The following is a 12,596-nucleotide window of genomic DNA, read 5'->3' as shown; positions in this document are numbered from 1 at the left end:
GATGCATAAAAATACCATAATATGTTTGCAGATATTTCAGTAACGTGCTAAGTGAACATAATTGTTTATCTGAAAATCAATGCTGAAGTGAGATATTCTGCTTTGAAAATGTGTTTTTCGTATCAGAACGCTGTCTTTGTTTTGGTTCTTTTAACCCACCCAATGCCAGTTTAGCCAATTATATTTCAGCATCCCAGGTTGCTTTGTTGGAAAACCACAAGTTTTATTGATTCATTCATAAAGGCTCTGAAAGTATGTGACCTCCGCTGGACAGTAGCAGACTCCGAAATGAGATGCAGATTCAGAGTTCCACATGAGGTTAGCAAATAACATAAATATTATGAACATAAACATTATGTAAGCAAGTTACATTGTAACCGCGTGTCTTAACACGCTTTATGACGAGATACGCAGTGATGAGCAATTTAGCTGTTTGCGCCGAACAAAACATGACAGAAATTGAAATACAGCTATTCAGAAGCACAGAATATGCACTCACTCATGAAATGGTAAGATTCATAACCTAATTAATACATATTAACATTATTAAAGGGCCATGACACCCACCCACTTTCGGTTCAGGTCTACCTCAGAATTCAAAGATGCATATTAATGGGCGTGGAGCTCCACGAGCAAAGGGCAGGAGTGGGCGTGGCCAGCAGAGCAGGGAAGCAAACAACTGTTGTCACTCGGCTCACAAAATGAGACACAAACCGTGAGATGCATGATTTTATAGTTTGCAAAGACAAAAACACTAATTTAATGCCCTGCTACATTTGTTATTGGTAATTTCAATGGTAACACATAACCACAATTTATACAATTGTAAAGATAATTGTGTTTATATAAATACTAAATGAGGACTTTGTCCTCAATCCTCGGGTCTGAAAGCAGTTCTCTTTCCCTGTCTATTTTAACTATTAGCCCAGCTGGTTATCTAGAGGATTTAGGCAAACACAGCAGCGGTTTCACTCAGTCATCAAGGTAGGATCTTACAGCTTGGCACTAGCAGGTCTGCCTTGCCTTCGGAAAGCATGTGCAGTCCGCTATGAATAATAATGAAAAACAAAGCGTCCTCTTTGCACTTGCAGTTTTGCGCTACGACAATGATTTTGATCCCACCCCAAAAAACATTTTAAACCCGGAAGCTGAAATTAGCTGACAAAAGCTAAAAAATATCCAGTTTTCCCACAATTAAAGCTAACAGGTGCTAACATTGTCTTAACTGATGCTCAACACACACAAATCTGTTAATATCTCAAAAAAAGTTTCGTGAACCTTTAAATGTAGATGCTGAATCACTGATATGTGTTGGTTTTGAGGTTTTCTAAAGTTCAATTTCAAACAGTTTCATTTTATTTATTTTATTTTCAAGATCTGAGGTGAACTATCTGCTGCTGCTTTCAGTAGTATGGCAATAAATGTGTTGTAAAATGTCATTCAAACTCACATTGTTAGCATTTAACACTGAATATTGCACATGAGGTGTAGCTGAGGTGATCATTGTCAGTTTTCTGTTGTTCACCTGTGAGAAATAGAAGCCGTTTCTAATTAATTGGAGGTGTTCGTTAGAACAAAAACTCCTTTTAATATGGAAAATATTCATTCTATCGGGTTCCGTTGCTTTAATTTAGAACACAATTTAAATCAGTCTTTAGGCTCGATTGTTAGACTTACTCGTGTTGGTTGTCAATCTGGCAACATGAGCTGGCATTTTTTTTGCTCCAGGAATGCAAAACCTAGTTCAGCCACTGGGTGTCAAACTTACATGCTACACCTTTAAGCTGATTTTTAAGTCATTTTGCAGTAAAAACATCCTTAACCCTACCAGTGGTGTTGTGAGGGGGGTGGGGGGTGGTATAACATTTATTTTGTTATGATTACATCAAGCTTATGTGTTGTAATGTTTTACATCATGCACTACACTTAACGCAGCGTTTGTGTAAGGTAATTAAATAGTCAGCTATTTAGCAGTACCTTTTTCTACCGGCAGGTGGGAGTGGCACTGTTAAAAGTGGCATGGTGCTAAAAAAAAATCCCGTCATCATAATTCATTTATTATTTTGAGGAGCTGATACTGATGAAGTAATAATACAACTGTTGTTTCGCCAAACTAAATAGTTCTAACTACTGATGAAGCTTAATATTTGTTTTCACAGTATTAAGTGTGTGTAGTTTTGGTGAAATAAAATAACTAATCGATCAAATGTGTATCATATCAATGTAAATACATGCAAATTAGTCAAAAAAAAAACGTAAATTAAGCCCCTTATCCCTTTTGACCCTGGCAACGCTCCTGCCCTCTACTGCACATATTTTAATGGTACATGACACAAATGACTCCACAGGATTTATTAGTTCTTTTGGGAACATTTAAAGTTGTTTTTGGTTTGACCCCCCACCCCAACCCCAAAATGTTATTTTGTTGCTTTAACACAACGTTATGCAACAATGGTACAAAATCACAGAGAAAATTCTTCACATTTATTTATTCAATATCACGAGTCAGTCATCAGAGAGCAATAATAATTTACAAATCCTTTTCAAACTGAACAGAATCATTATGGAAATAGGCAAGGACACGTAAAACAGACACAGTGCTCAGCAGTACATCCCATTTTGAAAATGAATATTTTTATTCATTTATCAGTAAATATAGATCATATTTTTTGGTGCTTGTGAACAAAACATATTTATTAAACATATATTTATTAAAATATTATTTAATTCACCGAACATCTTTAGAAATAGAAGATAATACATTTAAATTTATGCGAAATACTGGAAAAAATTTGCAAACCAAAATTTTAACAAAATTTTTAAAATGTTTCGTTTCTTTTGAATGTTGCTCTTTTACATTTTTTGTTCAATAATGTTCTCTAACATATCAATTTCGGTATACTAATTTTGGACCATTATCATAAATTATTTTGTTAGATAAGCCCTCGATCTAATATTAGTTTAAATGAAAGATTTGTTAGGGGTGTACTCATATATGCTGAGCACTGTATAAAGTGTTTTTTACTAGACTATATATTTGACCCATATTTGGTGTGATAGTCAGAGCTACTTTTTGAACTTCTAAAGATATTTTTTTTTACAATTCAGCTCAAACCTTGTTCTCCTCACTGTCACTGCAGTCTATCTCATTGTCCCCAGATGGGATTTGCCTAACTCTGGGATCCTGCTTTTTACTTCCATTAAACAAGCTTACATCCATTTTTTCTGTCAAAACGTGTTTAAAAAGTAAAATTAAATTAAAAATAATACAATATGTAATAATAATAATATGTGAACTGCCCACATATAATGTCAGTAAACACATCTTGAAACGTACCATTTATCGCACGTTTCCCTGAGGCAACGAAAATTGAATTTCTGAGCATGTAAAATAAAAAAACTTCATAAACCTGACAAAAGGCTTCTCTACAACCACACAAGTACATACATTTTTGTACATTTTATGTTACTTTAAATGTGCTTAATTAAGCAAATAATCCTAACTTCTCATCCCATGTGCTCCAGTCACCATGAGTCAGAAAATGGAGTTCCACCTTCAAACTGTGCTGGATAGTGACTCCCACACCTTATTGGATGTTTTATTGATACTTTTTCTAACATTTTAATTGGTTGCCAACATTTTAAGAAATCTGTGCTTAGCTCGAGCCTTGAGAAAACTTTCTGTTGCCTGAGGGCAACGCTGTGCTGTAGAGGGTTAAAGATGATATTGGATTGAATTTGTACTTTTGTAAAAAAATAAAAATAAATAAATAAATTGTGTTTCATCAGGCTTCTGCTGTGTCTGCCAGCTTAGACAAGCCATTTTTTATAAACAGTCTGAGTGTTTTTATTTGCCACTATTGACCTGTTTGGATCTCATGCTAGTTTATATGTAACAAGCTATTTTTCAATCTATAGTTTATATATAGTTCACTCATGTTTAGAATCAGATAATCATCCTTCATGTGCAGAGTTGTGTTTGTCAGTGTGTTGTTTTTGGTTTTACCTTACATACTTGCATACATGTTTGGTTTTACCTAACAGACATGCATACATATATGTGAAAATAAGGGATATGCTCACCATAACCCACATAGCAAAATTTCTCTGGCCCAGCTCTGGCCCACACAATCAGGTTTTGCTTGGCCCACATGCCGCAGTGAATTACGGTACATGACTGGACCAAACCTGGCTTCCAGACAAGGGCCAAACACAGACCATATCTGGGCCAAGTCTCAGCCAAGTTAATAACTCATAACTGGGCCAGAACTGGGCCAGATAGGTTAGTGTGTCACGATTGCAATGAAATTGATAAACCCATGGAGTGATGCGCTTTAGGCACACTATGGGCACGCTTTTTCTCAAAGTGACCTGATTGGTAGAATTTTTTTTCTTTACTCAAAAATGATTTTAGTGTATTTTAAATGTGGGTCAAGACTGGCCAAACTCACATGGCCCACTTATCAAATTTTTAAATCTGGGCCAAATACTACGTTTTTCATCTGGCCCAAATCTTGTGTGCCGCCTTAAAAACGGTGCCACCTCTGCCAAACCCGGGCCATGTTTGGCCCACATGCTGTATGCCAGTGCCGGATGAATGCCTGCTGTGCCAGCTTTTTGCCAAATCTGGGCCAGAATTCTTTGCTACTAGGGAATCCATACACCCCCCCTCTTTGCCGCCCCTTCGGGCTAGACTGATGCACCAATATTATAGCACAATATTTCAAATGTGCCCCCTCACATTCTGAAATATCAGAGCTACAGGTCAAGTGTAAAATATCTGGTCACCATAGATATATACACTAAATATATTGCATACAGACCCTGAGCATGTGTCAATACTGTCGCCACATTTTACAATGGTTCCATGACAAATGTCATTCTAAAGATGCTGTACTTTAGAGCTGTGTACGGGTGTAGTAACGAACAAACAAAGCATAAACTCAGAACATTTAGTTTTTGTGCTCAACAAGTAAGTTTACTGATGATAATGCAGTCACTTGCTGCACTGACCATAAGGCAAAGTGGCACCAACTTGCACTAAATTCTAGTCTTATGCTAGTTTTGTTGAATAAAATTAGCAAACAATGTAAATGAAATATTACAAGACGCTGCAGTGCCAGAAACTTATATTCTTGTTGGGTGAGTAAAGTAACTTGAAGTGAAGTTTTTTAAATTATAATAGTGTGTGATAAGGTGTGTTTTAGGACATGGATTAGATCAAATTTAACAGGGAGGAAGGATAATACATTTCCATGCACACAAACACAAACTCTTTGTCAGCAATGCTCGTGTGGTTACTTATCCATCAATGTAGAAAAGTGATGTAAAATTATAATTTACGTAATTTAAAAAATATTTGCATATGGACCACCGGGAAATGTATATTTGTGTATATATCTCTGGCTCTGGATGGCCATTTCTCCACTGCGCCAAGGTTCCCCTTCGGTTGGGGAACTCCAGTGCTATAAGTGGATTTGAGTTCTAAATCCATGTATGGGAGATTCGGTTCAGAAGCTACTTGTCTGAAAGAGTATTGAACGGGCCAATGAAAGCAATGAATTGGCAGCGTAAGCTTGCACAGGTGTGCTGCATCGCCAATTAACTGAGCATATAAGCACACCTTGCGCCAGCAAACGCCATCCTTTTCGCTTCATAGACTTTTCTGATCGAGCTTCATGAGGGTTCCTCTTGCTGTCTACAGCCACATCGAGCGAACGAGTGCGATGCCATGACCCTCGCGCAGTTGAGATTGCAGCTAACTTTCGTAAGAGAGCGAGCCACCCCAGTCGCCTCCTGCTCTGCAGCGGGCGCTCGGGCAGATCTGAGGGTTCCAGTGAAAGATAATCCGCCGCCTAAGGGCTCGTGGACCTCTCGCTCCTCCAAGCGCTCCATCCAAGCTTTGGGTGCTGGGAGTGATCCATCTAATCAGATGGTAGCTCTAATGTTCGCTGACACCGGAGAGGGTGGGCTTTCATTGTCCGACGATGATCCGGACCCGCTCGCCCCCTCTGGGCAAGCGAGCGCCGTCAAAACGGATCCTGTAGCGGATGTGTTGGCCGTGCTTTCTCGGGCTACTTCGGCCGTCGGGTTGAAGATGGTTCATCCCCCAGCCCCGCGGCCGGACAGACTAGATGGGTGTTACGTAGAGGACCAAAAGGCGAAGCCTTTGAAGCCTCTCGTCCCCTTCTTCCCGGAAATGCACAGTAGGCTCACACAGTCCTGGAGGGCACCTTTCTCTGCCCGCACTGCGTCCGCCTCCGCCCTCACCACCCTGGATGGTGGAGCTGCCAGGGGGTATGAGGCGATCCCGCAGGTGGAGCGCGCCATTGCGGTCAATCTTTGTCCGCGTGGCGCCCCTACTTTGCGCGGTCCGCCCCGTCTCCCGTCCAAAGCCTGTAGGTTATCTGCCTACCTCGCAGCTAGAGCTTACAAGGCTGCGGGCCAGGCAGCTTCCGCCTTGCACGCGATGGCCACCTACCAGCTCTACCAAGCGCAGGCGCTGGCCGAGCTGCACGACGGTGGGTCTAACCCAGGCTTGTTACACGAGCTGCGCACCGCGACCGACTATGCTCTCCGGACTACTAAGTCCGCCGCGTTCGCACTGGGGAAGACGATGTACACACTTGTGGTCCACGAACGTCACCTCTGGCAAAACCTAGCAAATATGCGCGATGTTGACAAAGTTCGCTTTCTTGACTCGCCCATATCACAGGCTGGCCTGTTTGGCGACTGCGTTGGTAAATTCACCCAGGAGTTCAAGGCGGTGAAGGAGCAGTCGGATGCGATGGGCAATGTCATCTATCGGCGGGAGCGTAAGCCCACTCCGTCCCCCGCCGAGCCATCCACCTCCGCTGCTTCTCGCCGAGGGCACCCGCCAACGGCCGCTACCCCGCCCCCGCCTCCGGCAAAGTGAGCACGTCGAGCACACTGGAAGCCGACAGCCCCTCCTGCCCAGGGCGCCACTAAGTCCGGTAAACGGACTGCGAAGCGTCCCTGAGACAGGCCATCCGGAGAGGAGGAAACTTGCTCTTTCCCCGCTGGAGGGCGGGGCCCATATTCCAACGGTACTTTTCAGTGCCACCAAAGTTTCGAACAAAGAGCATTTTTCCCCTTCCCCGGATGTCACAGCTCAAGCCCTGCCAGTCTGGGACGCGCTGCCTCTCAGCTCGCAGGGTCTGCATACTCCACCAGCGGCTCACGGGCACTGGGGGGACAGTCTTCTTTCTCCCAGCCCCCAAGCCCCCCCTCCAGAGTCAGGGTGCGGAGCCAGAGCGAATCGCTCTCCTCCAGCTCTTCTGTGGGAACCTCGCGCTCCCCGGATCAGCACACTGCCCCTCCGCGGATACGTCAACGATTGCTGCGATGACATCATTAACGAGGGCTCTGCCTGCCTGGTTAGCGCGGGCCAGCCCCTCGTGGTGACTCATACGCACGATCAGACTCGGCTACGAACTACAGTTCTCGAAACGGCCTCCTAAGTTCACGGGCGTGTATTTCACAAGGGTCAATCCCCTGTCCGCCCCTGTCTTGCAAGAGGAGATTGCTGCCCTCCTGGCTAAGGGTGCAATCTAGCCCGTATCTCCAGCCGAGATGGAGAGCTGGTTTTACAGCCCGTACTTCATCGTACCCAAATAGAGCGGTGGGTCACGGCCAATCCTAGTTCCGCGCGTTTTGAACCGCTGCCTTCACAAGCTGTCGTTCAGAATGCTTACGCAGAAGCACATCTTCTGATGCGTCCTCCCTCAGGATTGGTTTGCAGCCATAGACCTGAAGGACGCGTATTTTCATGTCTCCATTCTTCCACGTCACCGCCAGTTTCTGCGGTTTGCGTTCGAAGGTCGAGCATGGCAGTACAAGGTCCTCCCCTTCGGGCTCTCTCTGTCTCCGCGGGGCTTTACCAAACTCGCGAAGGGTGCCCTAGCGCCCCTTCGGCTCGCGGGCATCCGCGTACGCAATTATCTCGATGATTGCCTGATTTTAGCCCACTTTCGGGAGCAATTGACTGCGCACAGAGACGAGGTGCTCCGGCATCTTCGCCTATTGGGGTTGCAGGTCAACTGGGAAAAGAGCAAACTCGCCCCGGTGCAGAGGATCTCTTTTCTCGGGATGGAGCTGGACTCGGTCACCATGGTAGCATGCCTCTCCGGAGAGCGCGCTCGCCTGCTGCTGAACTGTCTGAGGGAGCTCGACAGCAAAATAGTGGTCCCACTGAAATATTTTCAGAGGCTCCTGGGGCATATGGCTTCCGCTGCGGCTGTCACGCCGCTTGGACTGCTCCATATGAGACTACTTCAGCACTGGCTTCAAGATCGAGTTCCAAGACGCGCACACCAAGTCTCTGTTACTGCGCTGTGTCGCCGCACCCTCAGCCCCTGGAACGACCCTTCGTTCCTGCAGGCCGGTGTGCCTCTGGGACAGGTGTCCAGTCATGTTGTTGTCTCAACAGATGCTTCCAGCACAGGCTGGGGAGCCGTGTGTCGCGGGCATGCAGCTGCAGGCCTGTGGGTAGGTGCCCAGCTGCATTGGCATATCAATCGCCTAGAGCTGTTGGCAGTGTTCCTTGCTCTCCACCGTTTTTCTCCAGTGCTGGAGCAGCAACACGTGCTGGTCAGGACGTACAGTACGGCGGCGGCAGCGTATATCAACCGCATGGGGGGTATGCGCTCTCGCCGCATGTCTCAGCTCGCCTGCTGTCTGCCCCATCTGGAGTCACCCGCGGCTGAAGTCGCTGCGCGCCATTCACATCCCAGGTATGCTCAACCGTGCAACCGATGCGCTCTCACGGCAGCAGACTCACTCTGGAGAATGGAGACTCCACCCCGAGTCTGTTCAGCTGATATGGGCGCGATTCGGGGAGGCCCATATCGATCTGTTTGCTTCCCCCGAGAACGCTCATTGCCAGTTGTTTTATTCCCTGACCGAGGGCACTCTCGGCACGGATGCACTGGCCCACAGCTGGCCTCGGGGCATACGTAAGTATGCGAAACCCCCAGTGAGCCTGATCGCGCAGTTACTGTGCAAGGTCAGGGAGAACGAGGAGCAGGTTCTGTTAGTTGCGCCCCTCTGGCCCAACCGGACCTGGATATCAGAGATCTCCCTCCTCGCGACGGCCCTCCCCTGGCAGATCCCTTTGAGAGAGAACCTACTTTCTCAGGGACAAGGCATCATCTGGCACCCTCGCCCCGATCTCTGGAACCTCCACGTGTTCCCTAGACGCGAGGAAGACTTAGGTAACCTGCCGTCCGTGGTGGTTGATACCATCACTCAGGCTAGAGCCCCCTCCACGAGGCGCGCCTACGCCCTGAAGTGGAGTCTATTCACTGAATGGTGTGTCTCTCGCAGAGAAGACCCCCGATCTTGCCAGATCAGTGTTGTGCTCTCTTTCCTTCAAGAGAAGTTGGATAGCAGGCTGTCGCCCTCCACTCTCAAGGTTTATGTTGCCGCCATCTCTGCTCACCATGACGCGGTGGCTGGCGGCACCGTGGGAAAGCATAACCTCATCATCCGGTTCCTCAGAGGTGCTAGGCGAATTAATCCAACTCGCCCCCCTCTCACGCCCTCTTGGGATCTCGCCCTTGTTCTCACGAGCCTGCGATTTGATCCCTTCGAGCCACTCGATTCAGTATCCTTAAGATTTCTGTCCCTGAAGACAGCTCTGCTGGTCGCGTTGGCCTCCATTAAGAGGGTTGGGGACCTGGAGGCATTTTCGGTCAGTGACTCGTGCCTGGAATTCGGGCCGGATATTTCTCACGTTATCCTGAGACCCCTCCCGGGTTATGCGCCCAAAGTTCCTACCACTCCCTTTAGAGATCAGGTAGTAACCCTGCAAGCGCTGTCCCCGAAGGAGGCAGACCCAGCCCTTTCCTTACTTTGTCCATTTCGCGCCCTGCACATTTATGTGGACCGTACTCAGTACTTTAGATTTTCTGAGCAGCTCTTTGTCTGTTATGGCGGACGGCAGCAAGGAAAGTGCCGTGTCCAAACAAAGATTATCCCACTGGATTGTAAAGGCCCTTTCATGTGCTTATTTGAGCAGAGGTCAGCCGCGTCCCCCGGGAGTGCGTGCGCACTCCACTTGGAGCGTTGCATCCTCTTGGGCGTGTGCACGCGGCGCCTCTTCAACAGACATTTGTAGAGCTGCGGGCTGGGCGACACCCAACACATTTGCAAGGTTTTACAATCTGCGAGTGGAGCCGGTTTCCTCAAGGGTGTTAGGTACCTTTGGTGATTGAGGAAACAACTCGGTAGGGTGTTGTAGCACGCTTGCGGTGCCTTTTTTCCCTAACACGGAGAGATGTGCACCTTCCTGTCTGTCAGTACAGTTCCTTATTCGGTGAACCCTGCAGATTCCTCCGAGGCTCCCAGCACTGACTCAGCGGAGGAGTCACTCGCTGGCCCACTACGTTAGGTCTACCCGCTGGTCAGCCCGCATTTTTGGGTATAGGTGCCTGATATGTGCGATCCCCGCTGGTGATCCCCATATGCTTTTTCCGCCACGGTTAAGTCCCCCCCCTGGGTGGACCCGTGCCTTCCCTATCCGCTACCACCTTCTTATAAGCACTCCCCCTCCTTAGGGTTAGTCCATATGTAATTCCATTTGTCTCCTTATTGGGTGCGGATGGTCTCCGCAGCATTCTCCCCACCGGGATTGCACGCTTCCCAACGTACTGTCGTATTTTCCTAGAACTAGAATCTAGACGCTAGCGACTCCCCAAAAAAATACCTATTCCGTAAAGCTTCTTTTGAAGTGGGGATAAGTTAGGGCCAAGGGCACGTTGGAGGACCGCGCCTTCCATGATTTGGGTGCGTCACGCTTGCCTGACTGCCCTCTCATCGGAGGCGTTGGTAAGGTGCAGTCATTATGACACTTTCAATGGACTCCCATACGTGGATTTAGAACTCAAATCCACTTATAGCACTGGAGTTCCCCGACCGAAGGGGAACGTTCGAGGTTACAGAAGTAACCCTTCGTTCCCCGAGGAGGGGAACGGAAGTGCTATACTCCGTCGCCATAATGACTGTCCTTTAGCTGTTAAAAGTCTCTTCAGCTTAAAAAGGATGGCGTTTGCTGGCGCCAGGTGTGCTTATATGCTCAGTTAATTGGCGATGCAGCACACCTGCGCAAGCTTGCGCTGCCAATTCATTGCTTTCATTGGCCTGTTCAATACTCTTTCAGACAAGTAGCTTCTGAACCGAATCTCCCATACGTGGATTTAGAACTCAAATCCTCGGGGAACGAAGGGTTACTTTTGTAACCTTGAACGTTTTACATTCATTTCAAAGGAGCACTACTCTGACCTACAATAGCGGCTCTATTGACGTTTTCCTTCCAGTAGACAACAAAAGTTAGGCGACATCAAATATAAATATCTATGTCTGGTCACTAGGACATACCAAAAATCCTGCAGACATTGAAGCCAGGGCATTCATGAGTCAAGATTTCTTCTTCTGTGTACAGCATTATTTTTAGTAGGAGAATTGCAAGCTGCACAATTCCCTATTGGCCAATTTTAACTGCTTCCTTTTCTCTGATGTGCTTGCCATGTTTACTGCTGGTTACTAGGTTACCAATACTACAACCACTCTATTAACTACATGGAAATGCACCTAAATTGCACTTGTAATCTTTTTCTTTTTTGCAAACTTTGAAAAGATTCACCTAGGATGGAAACCTTACTATCAACAATGAACCTGTCACGGTTCTATCATGTTTGTTGTTGTCACGTGGGTTTGTTTTGCATTCCTCAATGTGCTTTTGTTGTGTGTATGTGTTAAGATCACATGAACTCGCTAAACATGGATCAGCTGTTCTAATTAGCAGCCCCAGCTGTTTGTCCTTAGCCCCACCTATTTAAGAAGCGAAAGTTTGGTGCTTCATTATCAGTACACTATTACTTGTTCGTGATCTTGCTGTGTCTTGTCAAGATCTTTGTTTCTTGATTCTGTGATTATCCCTAACCTCGACGCTGGATTTGTTGAACTTGTTTGCACCTTGTTTTATTGACTTTAGGCTCACTTGGACTTGGATCCATCTGACTTTGTTTGTTATTCCATGAATGTGACAGAAACCAAATGGTCTACAGTATATGCACACAGAGTTTTAATTTTAGGCCAGGCAGCCCAAGAGCTTCCAGTGAACTGTCTTTTCATCACAAAATTGTTGTTCAAAATCTGATTTCTTAAAAAATCAGCGATCTTCACTGCATATTAAATACATGATATAAAGTGAGTCTCAGATGGGACAAGAAGTACTGCATTAAATTTCATTCGCCCTGACATGTCTTTAAAATATGACAGTTTATTTCACCTCAGTATTTGGCTGTTGCTGCTGACGGCGCTAGCGTTTACAACGGTCTGTCGTCTCGTTTTACGCTTGAACAATTAAATTAATGCCTAAGTCTATTTAACTGAATGTGCTGTAATTGCATTACAACATCGATGCTGTAAAAACAACCTTGTGGAATTGAAAAGTCACATTAAGCTTTCACCGGAAGTTTATCGTTAGCTTTAAAACTCTAGCTGTGCATAGAGCCCATTCCACATGTTAGCATGAATGATCCCCAGCTAGCAAAATTCTTGTGGCTCAAATCTGG

The 12,596-nt window shown here is 45.9% G+C and overlaps 1 protein-coding gene and 1 long non-coding RNA gene across 2 annotated transcripts in view; both read right to left on the bottom strand.

Annotated features, from left to right (window-relative positions):
* LOC141376786 (uncharacterized) overlaps positions 1-12,596 on the bottom strand; it is a 111,372-nt gene that overhangs the window by 18,484 nt on the left and 80,292 nt on the right. The window lies entirely within an intron of this gene.
* cyth3a (cytohesin 3a) overlaps positions 1-12,596 on the bottom strand; it is a 57,936-nt gene that overhangs the window by 4,940 nt on the left and 40,400 nt on the right. The window lies entirely within an intron of this gene.

This window comes from Danio rerio, chromosome 12, assembly GCF_049306965.1.
Source record: "Danio rerio strain Tuebingen ecotype United States chromosome 12, GRCz12tu, whole genome shotgun sequence".
NCBI classification, from domain to species: Eukaryota; Metazoa; Chordata; class Actinopteri; order Cypriniformes; family Danionidae; genus Danio; species Danio rerio.
The sequence above is the reverse complement of the archived record's forward strand: the minus strand, read 5'-3'. Positions and strand labels throughout refer to the sequence as shown.